This window comes from Diceros bicornis, chromosome 3 (genome assembly GCF_020826845.1).
Source record: "Diceros bicornis minor isolate mBicDic1 chromosome 3, mDicBic1.mat.cur, whole genome shotgun sequence".
Classification (NCBI taxonomy): domain Eukaryota; kingdom Metazoa; phylum Chordata; class Mammalia; order Perissodactyla; family Rhinocerotidae; genus Diceros; species Diceros bicornis.
In genome coordinates this window covers 63,294,913-63,317,727 of record NC_080742.1, presented here as the reverse complement: position 1 = coordinate 63,317,727, position 22,815 = coordinate 63,294,913, and the positions used below count along the sequence as shown (strand labels likewise).

At 40.6% G+C, this 22,815-nt stretch overlaps 1 protein-coding gene across 5 annotated transcripts in view; it reads left to right on the top strand.

Annotated features, from left to right (window-relative positions):
* Positions 1–15,398: 15,398 nt before the first annotated feature.
* IMMP2L (inner mitochondrial membrane peptidase subunit 2) overlaps positions 15,399–22,815 on the top strand; it is an 846,417-nt gene continuing 839,000 nt past the window's right edge. Inside the window, exon 1 of one of the 5 annotated variants that reach the window (XM_058528439.1) lies at positions 15,399–15,914. The gene's annotated coding sequence lies outside the window, so the exon portion shown is untranslated. The remainder of the gene's footprint in view (positions 15,915–22,815) is intronic. The other 4 variants (XM_058528448.1, XM_058528455.1, XM_058528465.1 and 1 more) reach the window with 4 other exon arrangements.

Genomic DNA, 22,815 nt, shown 5'->3' with positions numbered 1-22,815 from the left:
TATTTAAGAAGAAAAAATAATATGGCAAGAATTTAGGAATGCTCACAGAATCCATGAGAAGATGTGAAGGACTGGGCATGGAAAAAAATGAGCAATGACCAATGGAGACCATGATACAGGATAGCCAGTCATGCTGCAGAGAGAACCTGGTTAGGACGTGACTGCTGTCATTGCCGAGCAGGCATCATTGCATCACCAGACACTGGAAGCTGCTACTGGCACAACTCCCCAGAGAACTAGATGCCAAGGCCATTGGTGCCACAGCTATAGAAAAAAAAAACTCCCAATTGTCTGTATCACCTGCTCCAGAGTCAAAGTTCCAGGCAAGAGCATCAGATTGGCTGAGTTTAGGCTACATGTCTTTGTTTTAGGAACCAAAGAGCTGGGAGTTGGAATTCCTGTCCACCTAACTTGAGATTCTCTAGAATTAGAAAGATGTTTGGGTGTTGGGCAGACACCACTGATCAAGGTTCACTAGAAGGACAAACTGGGCCAGTCAGATTTTCTTCCTGGATATACTTGAATGGAAACTTGATTTTAGCATACCTTTCTTAGTCTCTCAAATAAAGGAAATATGAACTTGAAAGCTGCTGAGTGGCCACGATTTACCTGGTATGTGGACTGAGAAGCAGAGAAAGCCTGTCTCCAGAGATGGAAAAATAAAGCAAACATGCAAAAGAAGAAGATGTGAGAGATGAAGAAAGACTGGGTAACTTTTTGAGCTCCTTCCTTAGGCTCAACTGCTCTACTATCTCCTTAAATTATTTTCTTGCTTAGGCTGGCTCAAGATAGTTTTTCTGTTACATAGGGTTAGAGGCAACAGAGACCCCTATTTGAAACAAAACTGGTATCAGGGGCAGGGTTTTGAATAAGTTATTCTTAATCAGGAAAACTGGACTTGGTGAAGTCAAGGCAGGGTGTGGGGCAGGGAGAAAATTCACCTCCCAGTTTTGGGATAGAAATGTATCAATCTTCATGTAGTGTGGGTAACTAGTTAAATTTGTTTATTGTGTCCTACAACTCAGACCACTGTCCACCAAGCCATCAGGGGCCTTAGTAGAAAATATTAGCATATATCTTTTTTTTAGCTGTCAGTAAAAAGTGCAGCAGAAGAAAAAAATCAAGTTGAATTTGCATGAATGGAAATACATAGAGAAAATCTAAGCTTCCAAATAGATTGCTGAGGTTCAGATGAAGAAATAAATCAGGAAGATGTGAATTGCAGTAGTCAAGTCCTGACTTGATGCCTTTTTTTGTGGATAAGATAAATGTCCCGACTGGGAAAGTGCAGGACCCTGGAAAGAAGAATGGGGATATCCTGGAGGAAACAGAAAAGCTGGAGGACACTGACCATATCCCCACCTCCTCACCCCCATCCTTCTAAACTATCTCTCACTAGATAAAATAGGAGAATGAGGACAACATACCATAGCTGATTAGAAAAAAGAGATTCTGCTATTCTGGCTGCTTCACCTCAGGCCAGAGTTTCTAACTCAAGTTCTGGAGGGCAGTGGGGATGGTAGAGCCTTCAAAGTTGCTTCAAAAGCAAACAAAAACAGAAGCCTGAATGGAGAAGCCAAATCCTGGCTATTCAGTTCAGAAGGTTGAAAATTTTCAGTGTGCGACCTAATAAGATTTGTGGTGTTGGATTTTAGCAAATGGAGTCCAAAATGAACGTGACAGCCATCCAACAAGGCTTTATAGGAGTTGAAGTGCCAGTAAAAAGACTAAATCTGGGAAAAGGGGCCCATAGTTGACTCAAACCAGAAGGGAATGGAGACTCAGCTCTTAGGAAATCTTCAGATTCAATCCAAAAGATAGTAACACCAACTGGAAGTTCACTATTGGATCACTGAGAAATTTGGGGAAGGATTAAGTCAAAATTATGCCCATACAAGTCACTGGTTCCTTTGCTTTTCAAACTGCCATTGCCTAGCAGAATAAACCATGTGTTCTGAACCAGTGGCCACTATGTGTTTTCTCCTTTTGCTACTTCTTTACGTGGGCATTTCCCTCTAGTATTGTATATTAGATATACTAGGGTGGTTAAATTTGTTATTTAATACATAAATCATAAAACGATGAGGACTAAATTAAAATTGGATTAGAGGAGGAAATGGACATCACCTGGAAATTGTATACAAGAAGAGAAATGGCTCCAAGACATCACTTTTGGGTGTAACGGCTTATCCATTCATTACTTTGGGTAGTCCCTTCACTGCACAGCATATGTGAGTGGGTGTGTATGTGTATTTGCATTTGAACATGGGATGGTTGGATCTTAATATCAAGAATATCTATGTAACGCAGAAATAGAAATGTGTGTTTTATGAATGTACTTTTTGGGATATCTGCCTAGCTACATTTTTCTAGGAATTGCCTGTCCCATCCATAATGGTGATCCACTGGCAGCCATGATTTTCCCTTGAGTGACTCTGCTAGAGTCATAATTGATTGAATCTAGATGAACACCTGGTTCAAAGGGGCCAATGAGTTTTCCCATGTCCAGAAATAGAAATTGGTAATTGCATGAAGACTATTCTCTTCCCATCTCCACATTCCAGCCTTAGTCCATCATATAAAATTCTTATTCTCTTGGAAATATTATGGAGAAAGTTTCTGCCCTTCTCTCCACCCTTCAGACTCTCACCCCTGTCAAATTTGATGGAGTGACTTATGTAATTGGTGAGTTTGGGAAAAGGATCATCACACATGTTCTGACTAGGCTCTGTTTTCTCTTCTTGTCTGCGTGCAAGTGGAGTGTGCTCACTTCCTGGATGCCTTCCCCATATGATAAGCTCACCAGGTCAGGCCTGCTCCTGAGATGGAAGAAATGCAGTTGCTTGATAATCTACCTGTGACCGAGTGAGTTCAATTCAAGGGAAAGTTGTAGAAAACTCCATTTCTGTCCCAAGTCTAAGTCACATTCTCCAGTTTTACTTTGGCTATTTATCGATTGGCTTAGGAATCAGAAGGGAGAATGATGTGATGAAGTGGCACCACAAAGTCCAAAATAATTGAGGTAGCCAACCATCTGGGGCTGGTCTTTTGAATGATAGAGATGTAAATTAGGGAGCTCTGCAGTAAATATCTTCCACTTATTATGTGGCTGGGAGAACAGAAAACACATCGGTAGAGATAAAGAACAAAGCAGTTTATAGATAGAAGCAGAGTCAAGAAATAGAGTTCTGATGGCTTCTGTCCCATCTTGGACAGCCCAGCTACATTATAGTAGCCTTAGGTTCTGTGAAATACCACTTAATCTTATATTGTCTTTCATTTTTGCTTAGTCTAGCTCAAGTTACTTTTATAATTTACAAATATCCTAACCAATACACTCTCTGAATTTCATTATTCTCCTCCATAAATGGCAGTTTTAATACTTGTTCTATGTATCTCACTAGGAGAATAAAATGAGATAATAGAGACAGAAAGAATCATAAATTCTTAAGAGCCCCTTTGATAACATGCTCAATAAGAGGCTGTCCAGCCTTTTTCCTTGACAGGAAATCACTATTTCTTGAGGCAATCTGTTCTCTTTTCAGGGTTCTCTTGTTGCTAGAAAATGGATATATATACAAAATCAAAATTTTCTCCCCTGTAACTCCATCTCATTTATCCTAATTCTATCCTCTTGGGTCACACAGAATAAATGCAATCTCTCTTCTTCAGGACAGCCCTTGAAGTTTACGAAGACAGCTATCAAATGCTCATTCTATAGGCTGAATGTTCTCAGGTTGTTTAACCATATATCATGATTTCCCTGCGTCAGAGTGCCTAGAATGACCAAGTAAGTTTGGACATATGAGTCAGAGAGAGAAAAAATTTTGATTAAGGCTTCATCATTGAAAAAGAAAAAAAAACAGACTTTGTTAATAAGGCAATCAGAGCATTCGCATTTTTATAGTGTTTCCAAATTCCCAACAGATATCTTCATGATTAAGGAAAAAAACAGGAATTCCCAAGAACCATAAATCATAAGTTATTATGTATGTTTTGTTGTACTTATGTGTTTTTAAAAAATGATGAGTAGGGGCTGGCCCATGGCTTAGCCGTTGAATGCACGCGCTCTGCTGCTGGCGGCCCGGGTTTGGATCCTGGGCGCGCACCAATGCACCGCTTGTCCGGCCATGCTGAGGCGGCGTCCCACATACAGCAGCTAGCAGGATGTGCAACTGCGACATACAGCTGTCTGCTGGGGCTTTGGGGAGAGGGAGGGAAAAAGGGGAGGAGGATTGGCAATGGATGTTAGCTCAGGGCCAGTGTTCCTCAGCAAAAAGAGGAGGATTGGCATGAATGTTAGCTCAGGGCTGATCTTCCTCAAAAGAAAAAAAAAAAATGATGAGTGACCAGAATAATAAGCAGTGTGTCTTTTTATTTTTTTGGTGAGGAAGATTGTCCCTGAGCTAACATCTGTTGCCAATCTTCCACTTTTTGCTTGAGGAAGATTGTCCCTGAGCTAATATCTGTGCCAATCTTCCTCTATTTTTTGTATGTGGGATGCTGCCACAGTATGGCTTGATGTGCGGTGTGTAGGTCTGAGCCCAGGATCCGAACCCCCAGACCACTGAAGTGGAGCAGGTGAACTTAACCACTATGCCACTGGGCCAGCCCCAAAGCAGTGTATCATTTTTTGATGATAGTGTAGGGAAGCCCAATTTGGCACCTGAAGATGTGTCTCTTTGGTATGAGAATTATTTTTGGCTGGTTATTTTTTAAAAAACTGCAGACATAGGAAAAGCTCTGAAAACCAAGTAGAAGTTACCCTTTGTAAGAGACATTTACATTTGTAAAGGAAATCTCCATTTGTAAACATGCCTCATTCTCTGTACCAGGAAGATGGGGGATGACCTTATCTCTAGAAACTCTTATCAATGCAGAAAGCAAGGACTTAAATCTGCATAATAACTTTACTCTTGTTTACTGTCCTTTTCTGATAATCTCCCGTAAATGACTCCCCCCACCTTCAACATCCTCCTTTGTCCTTAGCTGAAGATGGTATTTAAGGTGACAACCTTGGCCATTCTGGTGAATTACCCAATTTTCCTGGGTTTCTCCCATGTATATATGTTATAAAGCTTTGTTTGATTTTCTCCTGTTATTCTGTCTCATGTCAATTTAATTTGTAGCCCAACTAGAAGGACCTAGAAGGTAGAGGATTTGTCTTCCTCTCCTACAATAGGGTTATACTAAAAGCCGCAGAGGTTTTCTGTAAAAGTAAAGACAAAACAATAAACATATGTTACAAGAGTATATATTTCAATAACATGTAAAAATGATCTCTACCTGATAATAGAAAAAAATTAAAAGAAAAGAAAATTAACACTAAATAAATACCAAGTAAAACTGATTAAAAAACTTGAAAGGTAGTAACAAAATACCTGAAAGTTATCATTCTTAAAATAAAAAAATTTTAAATATATAATGCATAAAGTGCCCTGTCTGATAGTCCTGATCTTTATTTTGTAACAAATATTCCAGATGTAGAAAATTTTCTTTCATTTTGTGTTGACATTTGTTGAATTGTTAAGAGTCTGTGCAAAAGCATCTTGAAGTTGAGTATAATAGCACACAAAACTTCGTATAAGCATATTTATTTATTTTATATTTTCTGCTTACCTTGATTTTGGAAATTGATATTGTTGTTGGTAATTCAGATTTTAGATCAGTTTCTGATTTCATGTTGGAATATTCCACAACAATTCATATCTTCTTTGCATTTCTTCTACTAAGGTATTTACAAAGAGGACTTCTGGTTTGGACCCAAACGAAGTAGCCTTGTTCCTTCCATGTCCTCCTTCATGCAACTAAAACCCCTGCGCATAACTCAACAAACAAGCATCAAAAGACTCTGAAGGTCAAAAGAAGAAGGTAGATTCTTCAGGCACCTCAGGACTTGAGGACTGACATGGCAATGTGTTCCCTGGGTTTCCTTGTTACCTCCCCTGTATCCTGGACAGGGCCCTGTAGAAGCTTCCAACCCGGAAGCACCAATAGACATACAACAAAACCTCCAAGAAAACCCTATTTAGCCAAAACTTTTTGGTAATACCTGCCCTACTCCAGCAAACACCAATGGAAAAACTGCTCCCCTCTCTCTCTTGACATTTCATTGGGGCCAAGCTGGGAGATGTTTTTCCACCCCAGTCACGGGAAGCAGGCAGCAGCACTCTGGTTCCACAAAGGGTGGTGTTGACTGGCTGAGGGGGGTGCTGCTCTCCCATCTTCTGTCTGGCAGAAGCAGGTCTTCCGCAATTCCTCACCAGGACAGTGTTAGCAGGATCCAATGAGCTGAGCTTACGTGCACAATTGGCAACAACTAGATTTAATGAGGAGGAGAGATGTGGGTTTGTCACAACTATGCCTCAGTTCCCACCCATCCCCCCCACCCCCCCAGGGTCAGAGGGGCCTAGCAGGGAGCTAAGCCTCCATCCCTGCCCAGAGTCAACAAGACTGAACAAGGAGGTGTGACTCAAGTCTAATCAGCGCTCCACTTTCTCCCCCAGCCTCCACACCCCATGTTAGCAGGGCCCAGTGGTTTGCTGAGCCTCCACTCAGCCCCAGAGGGAGGGCTAGTTGACACTCTGCTTACTTCCCTCCCCTCCCCTTGTGTCAGCAAGGCTCAGTGCAGAAGTGAGAGCTGAGATACCACCCCAATCCTGCAGCAATGAAATGGTGTGAATCAGCTGTCTGCTTCCCCGCTCCCTGGTGGTACCCTCACTCAGAGGCATCCAGGTGGTATGAGTGCCCTACTTCCACTGGGAAGGTGTCAACCTCACCTGCTGACATCCAGACAAAGTGAGTGAGTGAGTTCTCCACTTTTGCCTGGGTAGTGGTGGTGGGGCTCAGTGGGAGGCTGAACATACAAAATCCCCTGGCCCTGCTGCTACGTCTCAACAGGGGGACTGCCTGTTTAAAAAAGAAGATTAAATGAGATCCAGAGTCTTATAATACAATAGCCATACTGTCCAGGATATAATTGAACATTACCCATCACACCAAGAACTAGGAAAATCACAACTTGAATGAGAATAGAAAATCAATGAATGCCGAAACCAAGATGATTCAGATGTTGGAATGATCTGACATGGATTTTAAAGCAGCCATCATAAAAATGCTTCAATAATTACGAATTCTCTTGATACAAATGAAAAAATAAAAAATCTCAGCAAAGAAATAAAGTTATAAAAAAGAATCAAATGGAAACTGTAGAACTAAAAAGTACAATAACAAAACAAAAAACTTGCTGAATGGATTCCATTGTAGAGTGGAGATGACTACCAATAGAATCGGTGAACTTGAGGACAGATCAATAGAATTTATCCAACCTGAACAACAGAGAGAAAAGAGACTGGAATGAAAAAATGAACAGAGTCTCAGGAACCTGTGGACAATAGCAAAAGAGCTTACGTTTGTATCATCAGAATCCAAGAAGGTGAGCAGAAAGAGTGTGAGAAAGTGTTTGAAGGAATAATCACTGGTAACTTCCCAAATTTGGCGAAAGACATAACCCTACAAATTTAAGAGGTTGAGCAAACCTTAAATAGGAAACAAAACAAAAAACAAAAAAAAACAAAGAAATCCATGCCAAGATATCTCAACGCTTCTGAAAACTAAAGATAACAACAACAAAAAAGCAAAAGATCTTGAAAGCAGCCAGAGAGAAACACCGCCTTACTGATAGAGGAACAGAAATTTGAACGAGAGCAGATTTCTCACCTGGCAACAACGCATGCCAGAAGGAAGCCGCACAACACTTTTCAAATACTAAAAGAAAAGAATTGCCAATTCTATATCTGGTGAAAGTATCCTTCAGGAATGAGGGGTAAATAAAGACCTTCTCAGATGAAGGAAAACAGAGAATTTGTTAATTATACATTTTAATTATGTGCTGTTTTAGCCATTACTGCATTATTTTGTATTGATTTTTCCTACTAAATCTACTAATTCAGTGTTTTTAGTTTTCAGAGTTATCAAAAAGATAGGAATCTTGTTTTTTTTTTTTTATTTTAACAATTTTTTACTATGTGCAGTTTTATTTTGAGTTGTCTTTCCCACAAGTAGTTATTATGGATTTCTGGTTTGTCATTGTTATCTGGCTAATTCCTGAGAAAATTTAAGCAATTCCTTCAGATATGACAGGATTGTGAATCAAAAGCCAATTAAAAGAACCACAAATTTTACTACTTTAGTGTGCCAGGAAATCCTTCAACAAAATGTGAGACAGGCTAGGGTCCTCTATGTAACTGTTTCCTTCCTTCATAGATCGAAGGCTTTGGTCAACTATGGATAGGATAGAATCATTTAGTAAGGCTTAGGTGGTTCCCTTCCCAAGAGATAATTCACATAAGTTATGATAAGGGAAAAAAATAAAAAAGATGAGCTGTTCTTTAGCCTTTATATTTTGCACTGTCACCCATTGTTTTTCTGTTTGCTGCTTTGTTATATCCCTATAAGAGAATAGAGGGACGCTGCTTCTCAGTATACCAAATAAGAAAGGCAAAGTCTTAACTGGATGGCATCATTGTCAATCATCTTGTGCATAAAAGAGGGAGGCAGGTCATCTACCTGTGAAAGAGTGAGTAGAGCATGTCCATGGAGCCTGATTTTTTGTTGTTGTTGTTGTTGAAGATTTGCCCTGAGCTAACATCCATGCGAATCTTCCTCTATTTTTCAGTATGTGGGCTGCCAGCACAGCATGGCCGCTAACAGTGCAGTGTAGGTCTGCAGTGGGGAACTGAACCCCAGCAACCGAAGGGGAGTGCGCTGAACTTAACCAGACCTTTGAAACCCAACATGGATAATGTCAAACCATGAGTAGAAAATATGGGGACTTTGTCGAAAACTCTTCTGATTTTTATGTTTTAGGAGGTCTGAATCTTTACCTGATTTGTACAAATATTCTATTAATCAATTTGGAGGAAAGGCAAAAAGAAGGAAGGATTCTTTGATTGTTGGCCAAAAATTATCCTATAGCACTTAGAGAATGAATAAATACTGTTTCTGAAAATGTGAATCTAAGTCATTCATATCTTCGGACCATTTTTTGTACTGGGTGCTGACTATCCACACTGTAGGCTGACTAAAGAATAAAGAATCTTCTTTAAGGTTAAACAAAGTCAAAATTTCCTGCTTAGAATTTGTCAAGGTAAGGCAAGGCTGAGATTTGGACAGTAAAGAAACAATGAACCGTTTTTTAAGATTCAAACAGCTTATTACCTAGTCAGCAAAAGCAAGAGTAGCCACAGGTGTCTGCTCTCCATATCTCCTACACAGGGTGACACTGAAACAAAAGGGCACAGGTGACTGCAGCATGGGTGGTAGGACACTCTTGCCAAGAGCCAACGCTGTGCTTCAGGGTAGCTGTTTTATAGCCTACAGTTATACCCTAAGGAGGGTGTGGTAGAAAGTTTCATATCTCATCAGAACCCCGCAGGCAATGAGAAACCGCCTCATGACGGCCCTCCTGAGAGAGAGGGAAGTAAAAGAGAAACGGCCTGGCAGCAGCTCCTCACAAGCCTGCCAGGATTTTGTGTTACGGGAGGGTCAAAGGGCATTCCACCAAGGCTGAGATGAGCCGTGGTTAGGCCTTGCTTACCTGGCCTGTGTGGGGATGTGAGCCACGGAAGAGTCATTCCTTTACATTGAGTTTCTGCCACCATTTGTGTGGTTGTGATTTTGTTAATCAAAAATAACGACTCTGGTCTGAATACATTTTTCCTTGAGGTAAAAAGAAGATCAAGTAGAATGATTATTCCAGGAAAAAGAGGTTAAATTAATAGGTAAGTCTTCACTAAACCTGAAAGTCACTGATTGCTTTAAGTTCGAAATTGTTAGAATAAATCAAGTCATTTTATGAGACCCAGTTATTTGTCTCCCCGTTTCCACACTCCTGCCCCCCAAGTTTTCTGTCCACATGTTTGCCCTGCTTTGTGGAACAAACACTGATGAATGAGAGACAGAAGGCAGGAAGAAGCCAGTGGTGAAAATTGCTTGCCCGTTCCGCTTCTGAAGGTTGGCTCTGTCATGCGGTCGTTTCATATAGCCTTCTTGAGATGTCCCGTGTGACCAAGCAGCCAACTGTATAGCCGGTGAACTTATAACCAGCTTGTAACAGACCATCTGTATTCTCCTTCCCTCTGTCCCTGCCTCAGTCCCCCTCTCCCCTCACTCCTGCTTTCCTAGGACTACACCCACCAGCCCCTACCCCAACAAAACTTTAGCACATGCACTTTCTCTCAGGCACTGTTTTCTAGAAAATCTGGGCTAAAGCAGTCACTTATATTTATTTTAAGATTTTCATTGTGAAAAATTTCAAACATAAACAAAAGCAGAGGGAAAAGTACAATGAACCCCCATACACTCATCACTTAGATTCAATAATTATCCACTTTTGTCACATTTATGTCATCTATCCCTTTTTTCCTTTTTATTTTTGGTTCAAGTATTTTAAAGTAAATCTCAGAGAGTATGTCATTTAACTTCAACATACTTCAGAATGTCTCCACAAAGATGATGGACATTTTCTTGTATAAATACAATGCCGTTATTACACCTAATAAGATAACAATATTTCTTTGGCATTATCTAATACCAGTCCACCGTCAAATGTCCACGATTGTCTTAAAAAGTCTTTTTACTGTTGTGATGTTTGAATCAGAACCCAAACAAGGTTCACACCTTACATTTGGCTGCTGTAGCTCTTGAATCTAGAGCTTCTCCTCACCTGTTCCCTCTTTTTGTCCTGTTATTAGCTTGCTGTGGAGACTATGTCAGTTGTTTTCTAGTGTCTCACACTCTAGTTTTATAAGTTTCCTTCTTTGTGGTGTCATTTAAACTTGTTCCTCTAACCCTCATGTTTTCCTTAAGCCTGGGAGTCGGAAGCCAGTTCTAAGGTTTGATTAGATACTGTTTTTATTTTTGTTTAACTTTGTTTTACCAACATTTCATAGGTGTGGTGAGTGCTTTGGATGGCATTAGATCAGGAAGCACAGGTCTGGAGACTCACTTGTAGTGATACTTCAATTATTAGGCTGAGGTAGTGACACTCTAATCTCCACTGTAAAGTATCTCATCGACTTTTCATGTAATGATTTTATCCATCGATGACTATTGCTTGAATCGTTTATTTCATGAAGGATTGCTAAATGGCATTTTCTCCAATTTTATTATTTCTTTCACATTTATTATAAAAACAACTTCCCCTCAACAACTATTTGGTTTTCTGAACTACAGTTCAAACAGGAAAGGCAACATAAGTTCTAATTCTTTTCTTTTAATTGACAATTTTAGAATAAAGAGTTAGTGCCATAGTTACTTCCAAAAGTGTCCAATGAATTGTCCTGTTTTTTTGCTTTTGTTTTTGGCCTCCCCGCCCGGAACATCACTAAGACCTCGTGGATTTTCATACATCCAATATGATTCAAACAACTGCACTCATTACTTTTGTTGATGCTCAAATTGTCCCTTCTTTGACCAAAAGGACCCTTTGGTTTTAGTTTCTGTGACATTTTGACACACTTATTTGTTGTGAATGGATTTCTCGCTTTGTGGCACAAGATATTCCATGCTCGTCATGTATATATCCCACCCCAAACCTGAAATCAGATATTCCTCTGAGAAGCCCTGGTTTCTTTTAGTTGAAAATTGTATTTAAAAACCCAAAATGTATGACTTACATTATTTTATTTGTGGCAAAAATGAAAGCTTATATACCTAAAATTTCATTTCAAGGCAGTCACTTTAGAACCTAGTATTTATTTAGGTAATAAATAAAACTATAATTTCTTGTTTTTTTTTTTATTTTAAGTGCATTTTTAAATTATTTATATAAAAGGACATGCACACATTCATTATAAGTACACTTAAAACTGGGTTAATAACTATATACCAATGTTTCATTTTTCCAGATGGCACAATTTATATTCAGAATTTCCCAGAAAGCTTGAAATGAGGGATATAAATGAAATCTCAAATGTTTTCAAATAAGAATATCAATTTCATCAGAGTTGCTATAGTAAAAGCTTTGAAAAAACTTTCAGAATTGGGATGGTTTGATATGAGCTGTCAAATCTGAGTTTTAGCTTAGACTAAGTGAAGGGCTATAATTTCAGGCATTAGCAGACTCTTGTGTGGGAATACACGATATTCAAATAAACGAAACACAAAATGCTATTTGGCAGCAGTTCTTAAAGTGAGGTCTGAGGATCCTTGGGGTTTCTAAGACTCTTTTATGGGGTTTTCAAGATCTTCCCTTTTTCAACTGAATTTGTGTGAGGGCTGATTTTCTTCATATTTTAGCTGTAACAACATGTCTCAACAGAGTGAATGCAGAGGCAGAATATGAGAATCCAGCTGTCTCTCTTAAGCCTGATAATAAAGAGATCTGCAAAAATGTAAAAAAAGCCACTTTTCTCACTAAATTAAAAAAATGTAGTCATTATCCAAAAAGTGTTCTTTACAGTAACAGGTAATGGGTTTATTATTTTCAAATGAATTAATAAACACATATATAAAATTTTTCTCAGTTTTAATTTTTAATACAATAAATGTGGACATATATAACCCGTATAAACAAAAGCTCTTTAAAGTCCTCAATCTTTTTTAAGAATGTAAAGAGATCTTGAGACCAGAGAGTTTGAAAACCTCTAGGATATCTTGCATTATTTGCTTACTAACTGTAAGTATGTATGGATAGGAACAGATTTGAAATACAAATATAGTCATAGAATTTGTAAATCCAATTATTTCAAGTTAAACTTTGCATAAATATCTCCTTGAATATTAGACGTGATATCTAAGAATAATTTAATTTTGTACCTTAGTTAGGAATATATGATTCATTTTCTCCCTGATGACATTAATGCCACATAGAGGGCTGCTCTAATATAAGGAGACAACTCATTATATTTCAACTCCACACATAAAGCCAAATATTCAATTTAGAATTTCATTGATGGATTTGAAGAAAATGGGATGTTCTGAGGCTTTACACCAGCGTCTTTTTTTCAACAGATTATTTTTTTAGAGCAGTTTTAGGTTTACAGAAAAATTAGTAGAAAGTATAGAGTTCTCGTATATCTCCTAACCCCACACTTGCACGGCCTTTCCAACCATCAACATCCCAGCAGGAAAGTGGTACGTTTGTTACAACTGATGAACCTGCATTGACACATCATCATCACCCATAGTCTATAGTTTACATCAGGGTTCCCCCTTGGCGTTGTATATTCTATGAGGCTTGACAAAGGTATAATGACATGTATCGCCCTGATAGTATCATAAAGAATATTTTCACTTCCCTAAAAATCCTCTGTGCTCCTCCTATTCTCTCCCTCCCTCAACCCCTGGCAACCATAGATCTTTTTACTGTCTCCATTGTTTTGTCTTTTCCAGAATGTCATATAGTTAGAATCATACAGTATGTATGACCTCAGCTTTTTTTGTAAAGTATGTTTGATGAATCTTAGGGACAAGTTCAGGTCAGATTTAGGAACTCTTTTTGTATGTTTATTTATTTTCTATTATAATAAAATTCACACATACCTGTCTTTGCTGTTTATCCATGAACATTCCATTCCAGACTGTCAGCTACCAGTGGCCAGAAACTCTATCTATTTAATTTGGGGGTCACAGTGCCAATAGAGTCCAGTCCAATTTACAAATAGGTCCCCACTGCTATTCGACGACAGTGGTTCTCTCAGCTAAGTGCTCTTGGATTTAAATCCTTAAGCAACGGCAGAAAAGAGCTTACTCTACAGTTAATTATTTCAGTGACAAATAAGAAAAAGTACAAACTGGTACATATCCCCGTCACAGGAGAGCAATTTTGTTCTCCTCAGGAGACTCTAGGAGTTCTAGTTATCAGGTCGTTTAAGCCTCTGAGTAGGTTCTTAAAACTTTAGAATTAATTTTGAACTAAAATTACCAGAGCGTCTGGTATTGTTAGCACTGCTTAAATGGCTATGTAGATATGTAGTCATGGGTTATCATAAGTTAGCATAAGGGAAGCCATCTTGTAGAAGGGAACCATGTTGGAGCTATAAATAACCCTGATCCATAAGGCACCCCTTTGTTGAGTCTGCAATGCTTTAGTTTGCTCATAGCCTGGATAAGTCTACACCTGCTTGTGAGCAATATGCATGCTGTTACTTTCTCAGCCTTAGCTTATACATAGACCTCCCTATTGTGTTAAGACAGTAACTTTTTGTTATGTTTTCCCAGGAATGTAATGACCTTCAGAAAAGAGCCCCCATGCTGGTATCCACCGCCAGTGACAAGAAAAAGGGATGATCCGGCGCCTCAAGGACTACAACACCAGATGGTCACATTCGGACCCCTCCCCCCCCCTTTCAGCCCATTTGCCCTATATAACTGCTTCAAAAGTTTGTAGTTTTAAGATAGTTCTTTACGGACACTAGTCCGCCATCTTCCCCCTTGCTAGCAAGCTATAACAACAAAGGACCCTTTCTCTCCTACCACCTTGCCTCTGGACTGTTGGCTTGTCTTTGCGGCGAGCAGAGGACCCTTATTTGGCCGTGACAGTATTTACATTTGTATTAAATGATTTGAAAATGCACAGAGTAGTTTGTCACTCTTCAGAAGGACAATCAAGACAGACATAATAAGAGATATAATTGAGGGAGGGGTGAAAAAAAGAGAGAAAAGTATTTTATGTCTGTTCGGTAGTTCTAAGTTCCACTTTCTTGGTGGGTTGTAATAAGTCAGTTAGGAGCTTATACCATTTGAAGGCAAAAGCTTAGGTATGAAATTCCAGTTTCTCCAAAGTAAACCATCTGTTCTGGATTATTTCTTTTGGCTTGCCTAGAGGCAGAAAAGTTGAATAGTTTTCCCGTGTGCACCTTAGTAGAAAAAACGCAGTAAGGAGGAGTCCAGAGAGGAGAGCGCTAGCAAGGCACGTTGCCACTACAGGCATGCCTCAAAGCAACTGCTGGGTCTGGTTTCCTGACCTGTAAAACCAGGGGAGGGGCTGAAGACACAGTTTCATACATTTTCAGCTCTTTGTTGCCCTCTCAGCCGTCAGTACGGTGCTGAGTTTAGAGTAAGCGCTCAATAATCGCTTGCTGAATGAGTGTTATTTTTGATCCGTTGCAAATCCAGGCCTGATTTTGGATCTAACCCAGACAGGCGCGGGTCGGGGCGGGGGGCGGGGGGGGGGGAGTGGGGACGACGGGGGCGGAGGCGGTTTCCCGCCGGGGGCGGAGCTCCGCGCGGCTCCAGCGCGCTGGCGGGGGCGGAGCCTGCCGCCGGCGGAGGGCGGGGCCCACGCGGGGACTTCCCCTGGGCTGAGCTGCGCTGCGGGTGCGGAGGGCGGGCGCTGGGCGGGTGGGGGGCTCTGAGGCTCGCGAGGGTGGGCAGGCGCCCCGCCACCGTCACCTGGTGGTCCTCTGGGGTTGGGACCCTTCCCCGGGAGTTGGCCCCAGGCGGGGCGGGCGTTGCCGGGAGGCGGAGGGCAGCTCGGCCGCAAGTCCTGCGGTGATCGCTAGCATGTGTGCGTGCGCGTGTTTATCTGAGGCCGCGTGCGGCGGGAGCCCTGTCGCCTCCTGCTCCGGCTAACTCGGGTCGGAAACCGGTGCCTAGCGACAGCGACACCTAGCCCGGAGCCGACCCACTCCTCCCCGCCGAGCGGGCGCCCCCAGATCGCGCCCTCTCCTTGGCCCGCCTAAAGGGGACAACTCCGGCCCCTAGCCCTGGCCGTGAGGGAGCGCCGTGGGGACGCGCCGCCCTCCGCCTGGAAGTGTTGGGCAGGTGGTGGGAGTTCCTAAGGCTTGAACAACAGGATTTTAAAGCACGTGTCTGTCTCTATCATTTTTACTTTTAGGGTTTTGGCCAGATTGGGCGAGGGCACAATATAACCACTTACCCCTTCTCACCGAGGAAGAACGGGAGAAAGGGTAAGTAAGGAATGATCAGGGGTGGAAGGACCTAAGACTGTCCTGAGAGTAAGGGAGAGAAGGTCTAGATCCAGAACTGCCCCTGGGGAGTCTTGGGGCCAAATTCTACGGAACCTGAGGCCCGCCTTCAAGGGTCACAGGCTACAAGCCCAAGAGCTTTTTCAGGCTTACAGAGTCTGTAGAGTTGGCTGGGAGTTTGGCAGCGTGGCATAGATTCCTTTTGGCCAGTTGACCTGGCAGGAAGCTGTAGTTACCGTTTGGTCCTGTAGTTGTCTGCGTCAGGCCCATATGTCTTAGCTAGCTTTGACTAATCCTTGAGACTGTAGTATTAAAGAATCGTGATCCTTCCTGATCATTAACAGGAACTCCTCCCAAGAATCTTGGCATTTTAAAAGGGGACTCCTTTAGGATCCCAAAGCATAAAGTTAATAGCAATATCACGTGTTGAAGTTCTTTTGGGATCTTCTCTCAGGCTTATAGAGGAAGGTATTTTGAGGGGGAGAAATTACCAGGCTGGGCCTTTTTTTCTTGACTTTCACTTTGATAACCCCTCACCAGCATTGTATCCATTTCTGAAAAGTTGCCAAACAGCATACTGAAGTCCTTGGAGGTTTGCTGTGATTTTCAGTGTGGTCTCTTTTAATGGTTCTTCTCTGGGACCTTTCCGTCACTTCTCCAATACACCACTCCCTCCTTCCCCTCACATTGGTGAAATGAAACACAGCTCCTCTCAGAAGGTTGGGATACCTTATGCATCCTATATGTCACATATAAACAAACATTTTAAATTAGTTAAGATTCAGGTTAGCTACAAGCAAGAACGTAATAAACCACATTCTTGGATGCTTACACAGGAAAACTAGAATTGCCCTCCATGGCATCTTGACATTGGCTGTCTGTGCCTTGAACCTACCTTCTTATTTGTTTGTGCTCAAGTGGCAGAGATCACATAATTTACTTGCGGAAAAACCACAAAATCGTTGTTTATTGATGATGGGTTCATTCATTGATTCAATGGATATTTATCTTTTCCTACCTAAGTGCTGAGCACTTTGATAAAAGTAGGATGGTGAGAATGATGAGACTGTTGGAGATGGCCATTTAGGGACAGGTCTTTTACCACTTTTCTGTGGATTTTCCAAATAGTCAAGTATTAGTGTACAAGACCTTCCCTGTACTACTGATCTTAGTGGTTTGCAGGTCTATGCAGTGTCATGGGAAAACAGTGTTATTTTTCTGCCTTTCTGGTACTTTCAGTAATAAGCTTTCAAGGATGACTGACCATGGGGATTTGTGTCCTGTAATGAATAGTGTTCTAGTCATTTTCCAGTGTAATAAATGTATTGTACCAGTATAATAATTAGATGAAGATAGTTTTTTGAATTGTTCCATAAAAATGACCTAGGATTAGAAAGCACAGAGAATGTTAAGGATGATGCACTCAGGAAAATAAATACTAAAGTAGACTATTCATGGGTTTCTGTACATTTCACTTCATTTTTTTTATCAAAGGGAAAAAGGTTGTCTTTTTCTGATTACAAAGGTTATATAAGGTAAAAAAAAAAGTTATTTAAAATTAAATCTTGCAGGGATGTTAAAGGTAGAAAGGGAGTGTCCTATGAACTCATTCTCAGATGACCACTGTCAACAATTTGTGTTTATTTCTTCAACTTTTTGTTTTATATATATATATATATATATATATATATATATATATATATATGTATGTATGTATTACTGTTTGGTAAAATTGTAATTTTCTGCCTTTTACCTCCATATTCTTGGCTGTTTACCACCACTCCTTGTTTCTACCCCAAATCCTCATGCAGAAGTAGCATGCCTTTTATAGTCTTCTAGATATGAGCTGGAATGCTCTTATTTTATTAGCTTTGCCACTTTGGGCCAGTTAAAACTTCTCTGCTCCTTAACTTCTTATCTGTCAAAACAGAACAATGAGTATATAAAAAAGAATGTGTAGAAAACAATGTCTAGCATATAGATACTGTTAATTTCCCTCCCTGTTTCTCTATCTGGTCACTCATAACTTTTTTTTTGGTGAGAAAGATTGGCCCTGAGCTAACATCTGTTGCCAGTCTTCCTCTTTTTGCTTCAGGAAGATTGTTCCTGAGCTCACATCTGTGCCCGTCTTCCTCTATTTTGTATGTGGGATGCTGCCTTAGCATGGCTTGATGAGTGGTGTGTAGATCCGCGCCGAGGATCCAAACTGGCGAACGCTGGGCTGCCAACGTGGAGCACGTGACCTTAACCACTATGCCACCCCACTGGGCTGGCACCTCATCACTTTCTGTTGATTTTCCTTGTGATTGTGGAAAGCAGTCTAGTACTTACTTTCCTAAAGGTGCTAAGCCTCTTGGGTATTTGCACTTTCACCCTGATCGCCCGTTATATCTGATCCACCTGATGTGGCTCGAATTCTCCCTAGCACATCATTCCACGGCTCTGCCTAAAGAATGTCAGCCTGAAAAATGAAGGGAAAGACTTTCTGTAATGTGTTGAAAAAGCTCTGACTCTTCCCAAAGTGAGAAAGACATACTACCACATTTAGCAGAGTGCTTTAAACTTAGGATTTCTATTTCAGAAATATCTTTGGTTTATAAGAATTACAATAAAAATGCTGATGCTTCATGTCCAAACTGTCATGATTTTGCCAAGTTCTGGGTTTAATATGCAGCTAAGCTGTGTATTTAGTGTATCTAATACTGCTCTGGAAGCCAAGAAAGACAAGTTCACAGACATCTGACTTCACACCAGACATCTGGTTTTACTTTGCTGAGGAGTACGTTTTATCAGTAGATTATAGGCATATCAGCTGTACTGCTGTAGTTTGTGGCGTTTCTATCATAAGCTCTGGTCTGTAGGGTTTAGTATGATGTTTTATTCAAATGACAGCACACTGTAAATGAGTGCCTGGTCAGATAAGCATATTTCCCACAGGTGTCTTCTAGTGTCATTGTTCTTACAAGTTAATAAGGCAGAATAGTTTCTATCCTAGGTGATTTTTTGTGGAAGAAAATATTCTTAAAGAAAAGCCTCACTTAAGAAGCCATTGTATTCCAAAAATTCATTTTCAAGTCCATTTTTGTTTGTAATGTTGAACAATGTACTTATAGGAATAAAATAAATAGCATTTAGATTTCCGGGTCAGGACCCCAAAGATTTTTAAATTCATTGTGTGCTTTATGGATTAGTGGTACTGTAGAGTCTAACCAACATTTATAATAGTGTTTTGGAAAATAAGGTATTCTGAGTTCCAACCTAGAATGGCTGGGCCACATACATCTCCATTTTGAGGTAGTCAGGGGTATAGAAATACTTTGGAGGCCGTCATTCCTGGGTTCTGGGCCAGGCTTTGTCATTCCTTAGCTGTGTGACCTTGGACACAAATTCCTCATGTGAGATGGGATAATTGCTAATGACTACTGTGAGATTTAATGAATGTTTATAAAGTAGCACAATATCTGACAAAAGTAGTTCCTCAGTAAATAGCAGTTTCATTTTCTTTCCTCTAGGTCTTGGCCGCAAGAACAAAGACTCCCCCTCTCTCTTACATACCAGACTAACCCACTGGCAGAGACTGGTGGCTCCAACCGAGGGGAATTACTTGTGGGATCTGGGATTTGATAGTGGGGACTGGGAAAGTGGTATGGAGAATAAGGGCAGAGGGGAGGAGTAGTGAACTGAGAGGGGAAGGTGCCAGTCTTTTGCTCAATTTATGGACTTAGGTCAGTGAATTAGTTGACTCATAGAAAGAACCACCTTTATCTCTGGTCTTTCTGTTGATCTTTTGTCAGCTGCTCCATTGGAAACTCTTTTTTTTTTTTTTTTTTGGTTTGTTTTTATTTTTTTGTTTATTGCGGTAACATTGGTTTATAACATTGTATAAATTTCAGGTGTACATCATTATACTTCTATTTTTGCAGGGATTACATCATGTTCTCATGATGTAATCTCACCACCCAAATACTAATTACAGTCCATCACCACACACATGGAGACTCTTATCTCCTTATTGCCTGCTTAGTCCAATAAGGTTTTTCTTTGTCATCTTGATACAACTTGAATAACCAAATATTTCTGTTTTTTTTTAATGGGTGGGACTTAATAATAGATATTTGCACTTCCTTAAGATCTGGATTTTTTCTATACTCAAAGTCCCATTAATCTTCCTGCCTTTTTGTTGGCCTACAGTTCATTCATTAATTTTTTTTTACCATATGCTATGTGCATTGAACTAGTGCTGAAGATATAAAGATGAAAAGTCACTGTCCTTGACCAAGGAGCTTATAGTCTAGTTGGACAATAGACAGCTTGACCAACAGTTCCAGTATCGTGTGCTATTTGCTGTAAGGGAGATATGTACAGGTACAAAGGAAGCCCAGCAGAAGCTCTTGATCCCTGAAAGGAATGCCAGGGAAGGGTTTTAACAATGGTTGTATTTGAACTGAGACTTGAAAGCTGAGTAGGAATGGGCAAGATGGCAAGCAACAGAGAGCATTTCCAGGTGGTGCTAATAGCATGAGTAGTTGTATGGCATTATGAGAGCACAGTGTGTTCTGGGAACTAAATGTGGGTCAGTTATATTGGAGTGTGAAGGCAAAGTCAGGAATAAAAGAAGATGAAATTGGATAGCTAAGTTGGAGGCCACTTCCTATCCCATTTGTGGTAGCGAGCCACTGAAGAATTGTGAGTGACATAAAAGATCATTGTGAAAGCAGTGTATTTGGTAGATTGGGGGTGGAGTGGGGTTGGGGGTGAGGATGTGGCAAGACTGGAGGCCAGAGTGAACAGTGCAGTTAGTTTGGATAAAAGGAGATTGAGATCACAGACAAGTGTGGAAGTAGTAGGGATAAAGTGAGAATGTTTAGGAAAAATGTTTAGGAGGAGGGAGAATTGGCTGGTCTCTGTAACTACTTGAATGTAAAAGGAGTGGGAGAGTGAGGACACTAGAATGACTCCCACGTTTCTGGTTACTGAGAGGGAAGAGAGGAGGAAGCAGGTCTGAGGGGGAAGATGATGAATTCAGGTTTGGACGTGTTGTGTTTAATGTGTTTGTGGGGCCTATCATTGGCAAGTTGGAGGCGTCCAGAAGGCAGTTGGATATAGGATCCTGGAGCATCACAAGAGATGTGGAAGCTGTAGATAACAGATTTCTGAGTGCTTACCATATGGAGAGTAGTTGAAGGCATGGGTAAGGGTAAAAGTGCTTGGAGGAACTGCGCAGAAAAAGAAGAGAAAAAGGCTGAAAGTAAGTCTTAGAGAATGTTGCAGTTGTAGGGACAAACCAAGAAAAAGAACGATGAAAGGATGCTGAAGGGGAGTGGCCAGAGAGGCTGGGAGAAAAGAGAAAATGAAACTTTTCAGGCTAACGGCAGAGTTTCAAGAAGTAGAACCTACTTAACATTTAATGCTATGAATCAGGTATGATGAAGATTGTAAAGTGCCTGTTGGAAGGTTTCATTGGAGAGGTGGGAGGTAAACTCAGCTGCCCAGAGTGAAGGAGTGACTAGGTGATGAGGAAGTGAGGACAGAGTAGATGTGCGTGTGTCTCTCCTCAGACATTCAGACTTCATTGATCTTCAGTCCAGAATTTTAAAAGCTCTCCAAGGGATTCTAATATGTGCCCGAGGATGAGAAACAGTGCTGCAGACTTCTTTTTTTGAGAGAAGAGACAGTAGGCTTATATGCTGAGAGGAAGGAGCCCCATAGAAAGGGAGATGTTGAAAATGCAGTTGCCTGTAATCTCTGTTCTTTGATTCACATTGTCTTGTGAATGAAAATCAGATTCTTTGTTTGCCTAATCCTTCTTTTGCTGAAATTCTTACCTGACCCTATCCTTGATTATTCCATTTTATCCCATTCACCCCACTCTTTTCTGGCCTAGAGTTCTGCTGATGTCTTGCTCTGACAACATCTCAACTTTTTGCATACATTATTCTCTAACCTAATCCAGTAGTAGGGGGGGAAAAGTCTCTTCTCTTGTATTAGAAGTTGAAAAATTTCAAAAGAGTGTCTGCTAGGAGGCTAAGAGGGAAATAACCATACCAAACATAAAAAAATCATTCCATTTAGAAAACACTTTTTAATATCTGCTGTCTTTAAGGCCCTGGATACAAAGATATATAAAATGGGAAGGATGAATAAGATAGGATCCTGCCTTTAAGGAGCCTTCAGGCCAATGAGAGAAATGGATCTGTAAATGAATGCCTTGTGCAATATGTGCTGTTATAGAGGTAGAGTTCAAGGTAAGATGGATGCCAAAAATGAACTTTATTTTGTGTGATCCCGAAGGCTTCACAGAGGAGGTGATGCTTGAGTTAAAGCTTGCAGTGGAGTTAAGGTGGGGGTGGTGAGGTTCAAGGAGTGGGATCAGTGGAATAGATTATTCCTTGGTGGCCCTGTGATAGCAGCAGAATGGGTTTGAGTTTCCCATCTCCTTCTTGTTCTGCTTGGTTTATTGCGAGGTATCTTTGTCTTTGAGGGAGCTCTTAGAGGATAAGGATGTTTCAGTTTACATGTAGAGAGATCCACAATTTCTCTTTTTGTGTTATAAACTTTCTGTGAATTTACCACCACTGGTTTATTATGTATTAGATGGCTGAAACAGACTAGAACCATTAAATCAGAATTTCCAAAGGGTGATGTCCAGGTACTGATAGTTTTTCAAGGCTCTGCAGGTGTTCTAATGGCATTCAGGGTACAGAACCACTGGGCTAAAACATGATGCAGAAGAAAAGTCTAGAATTTGGAGCTAAAAAATTGTAGGTTGGACTCTTGCGATTCCTTTTAATAGCTATGTGTCCTTGATTAAGTTACTTAGACTTCTCTAAGCCTCATCATCTTATGGAAAATGGGGACGGTAGTATACTTTGCCTACCTATCT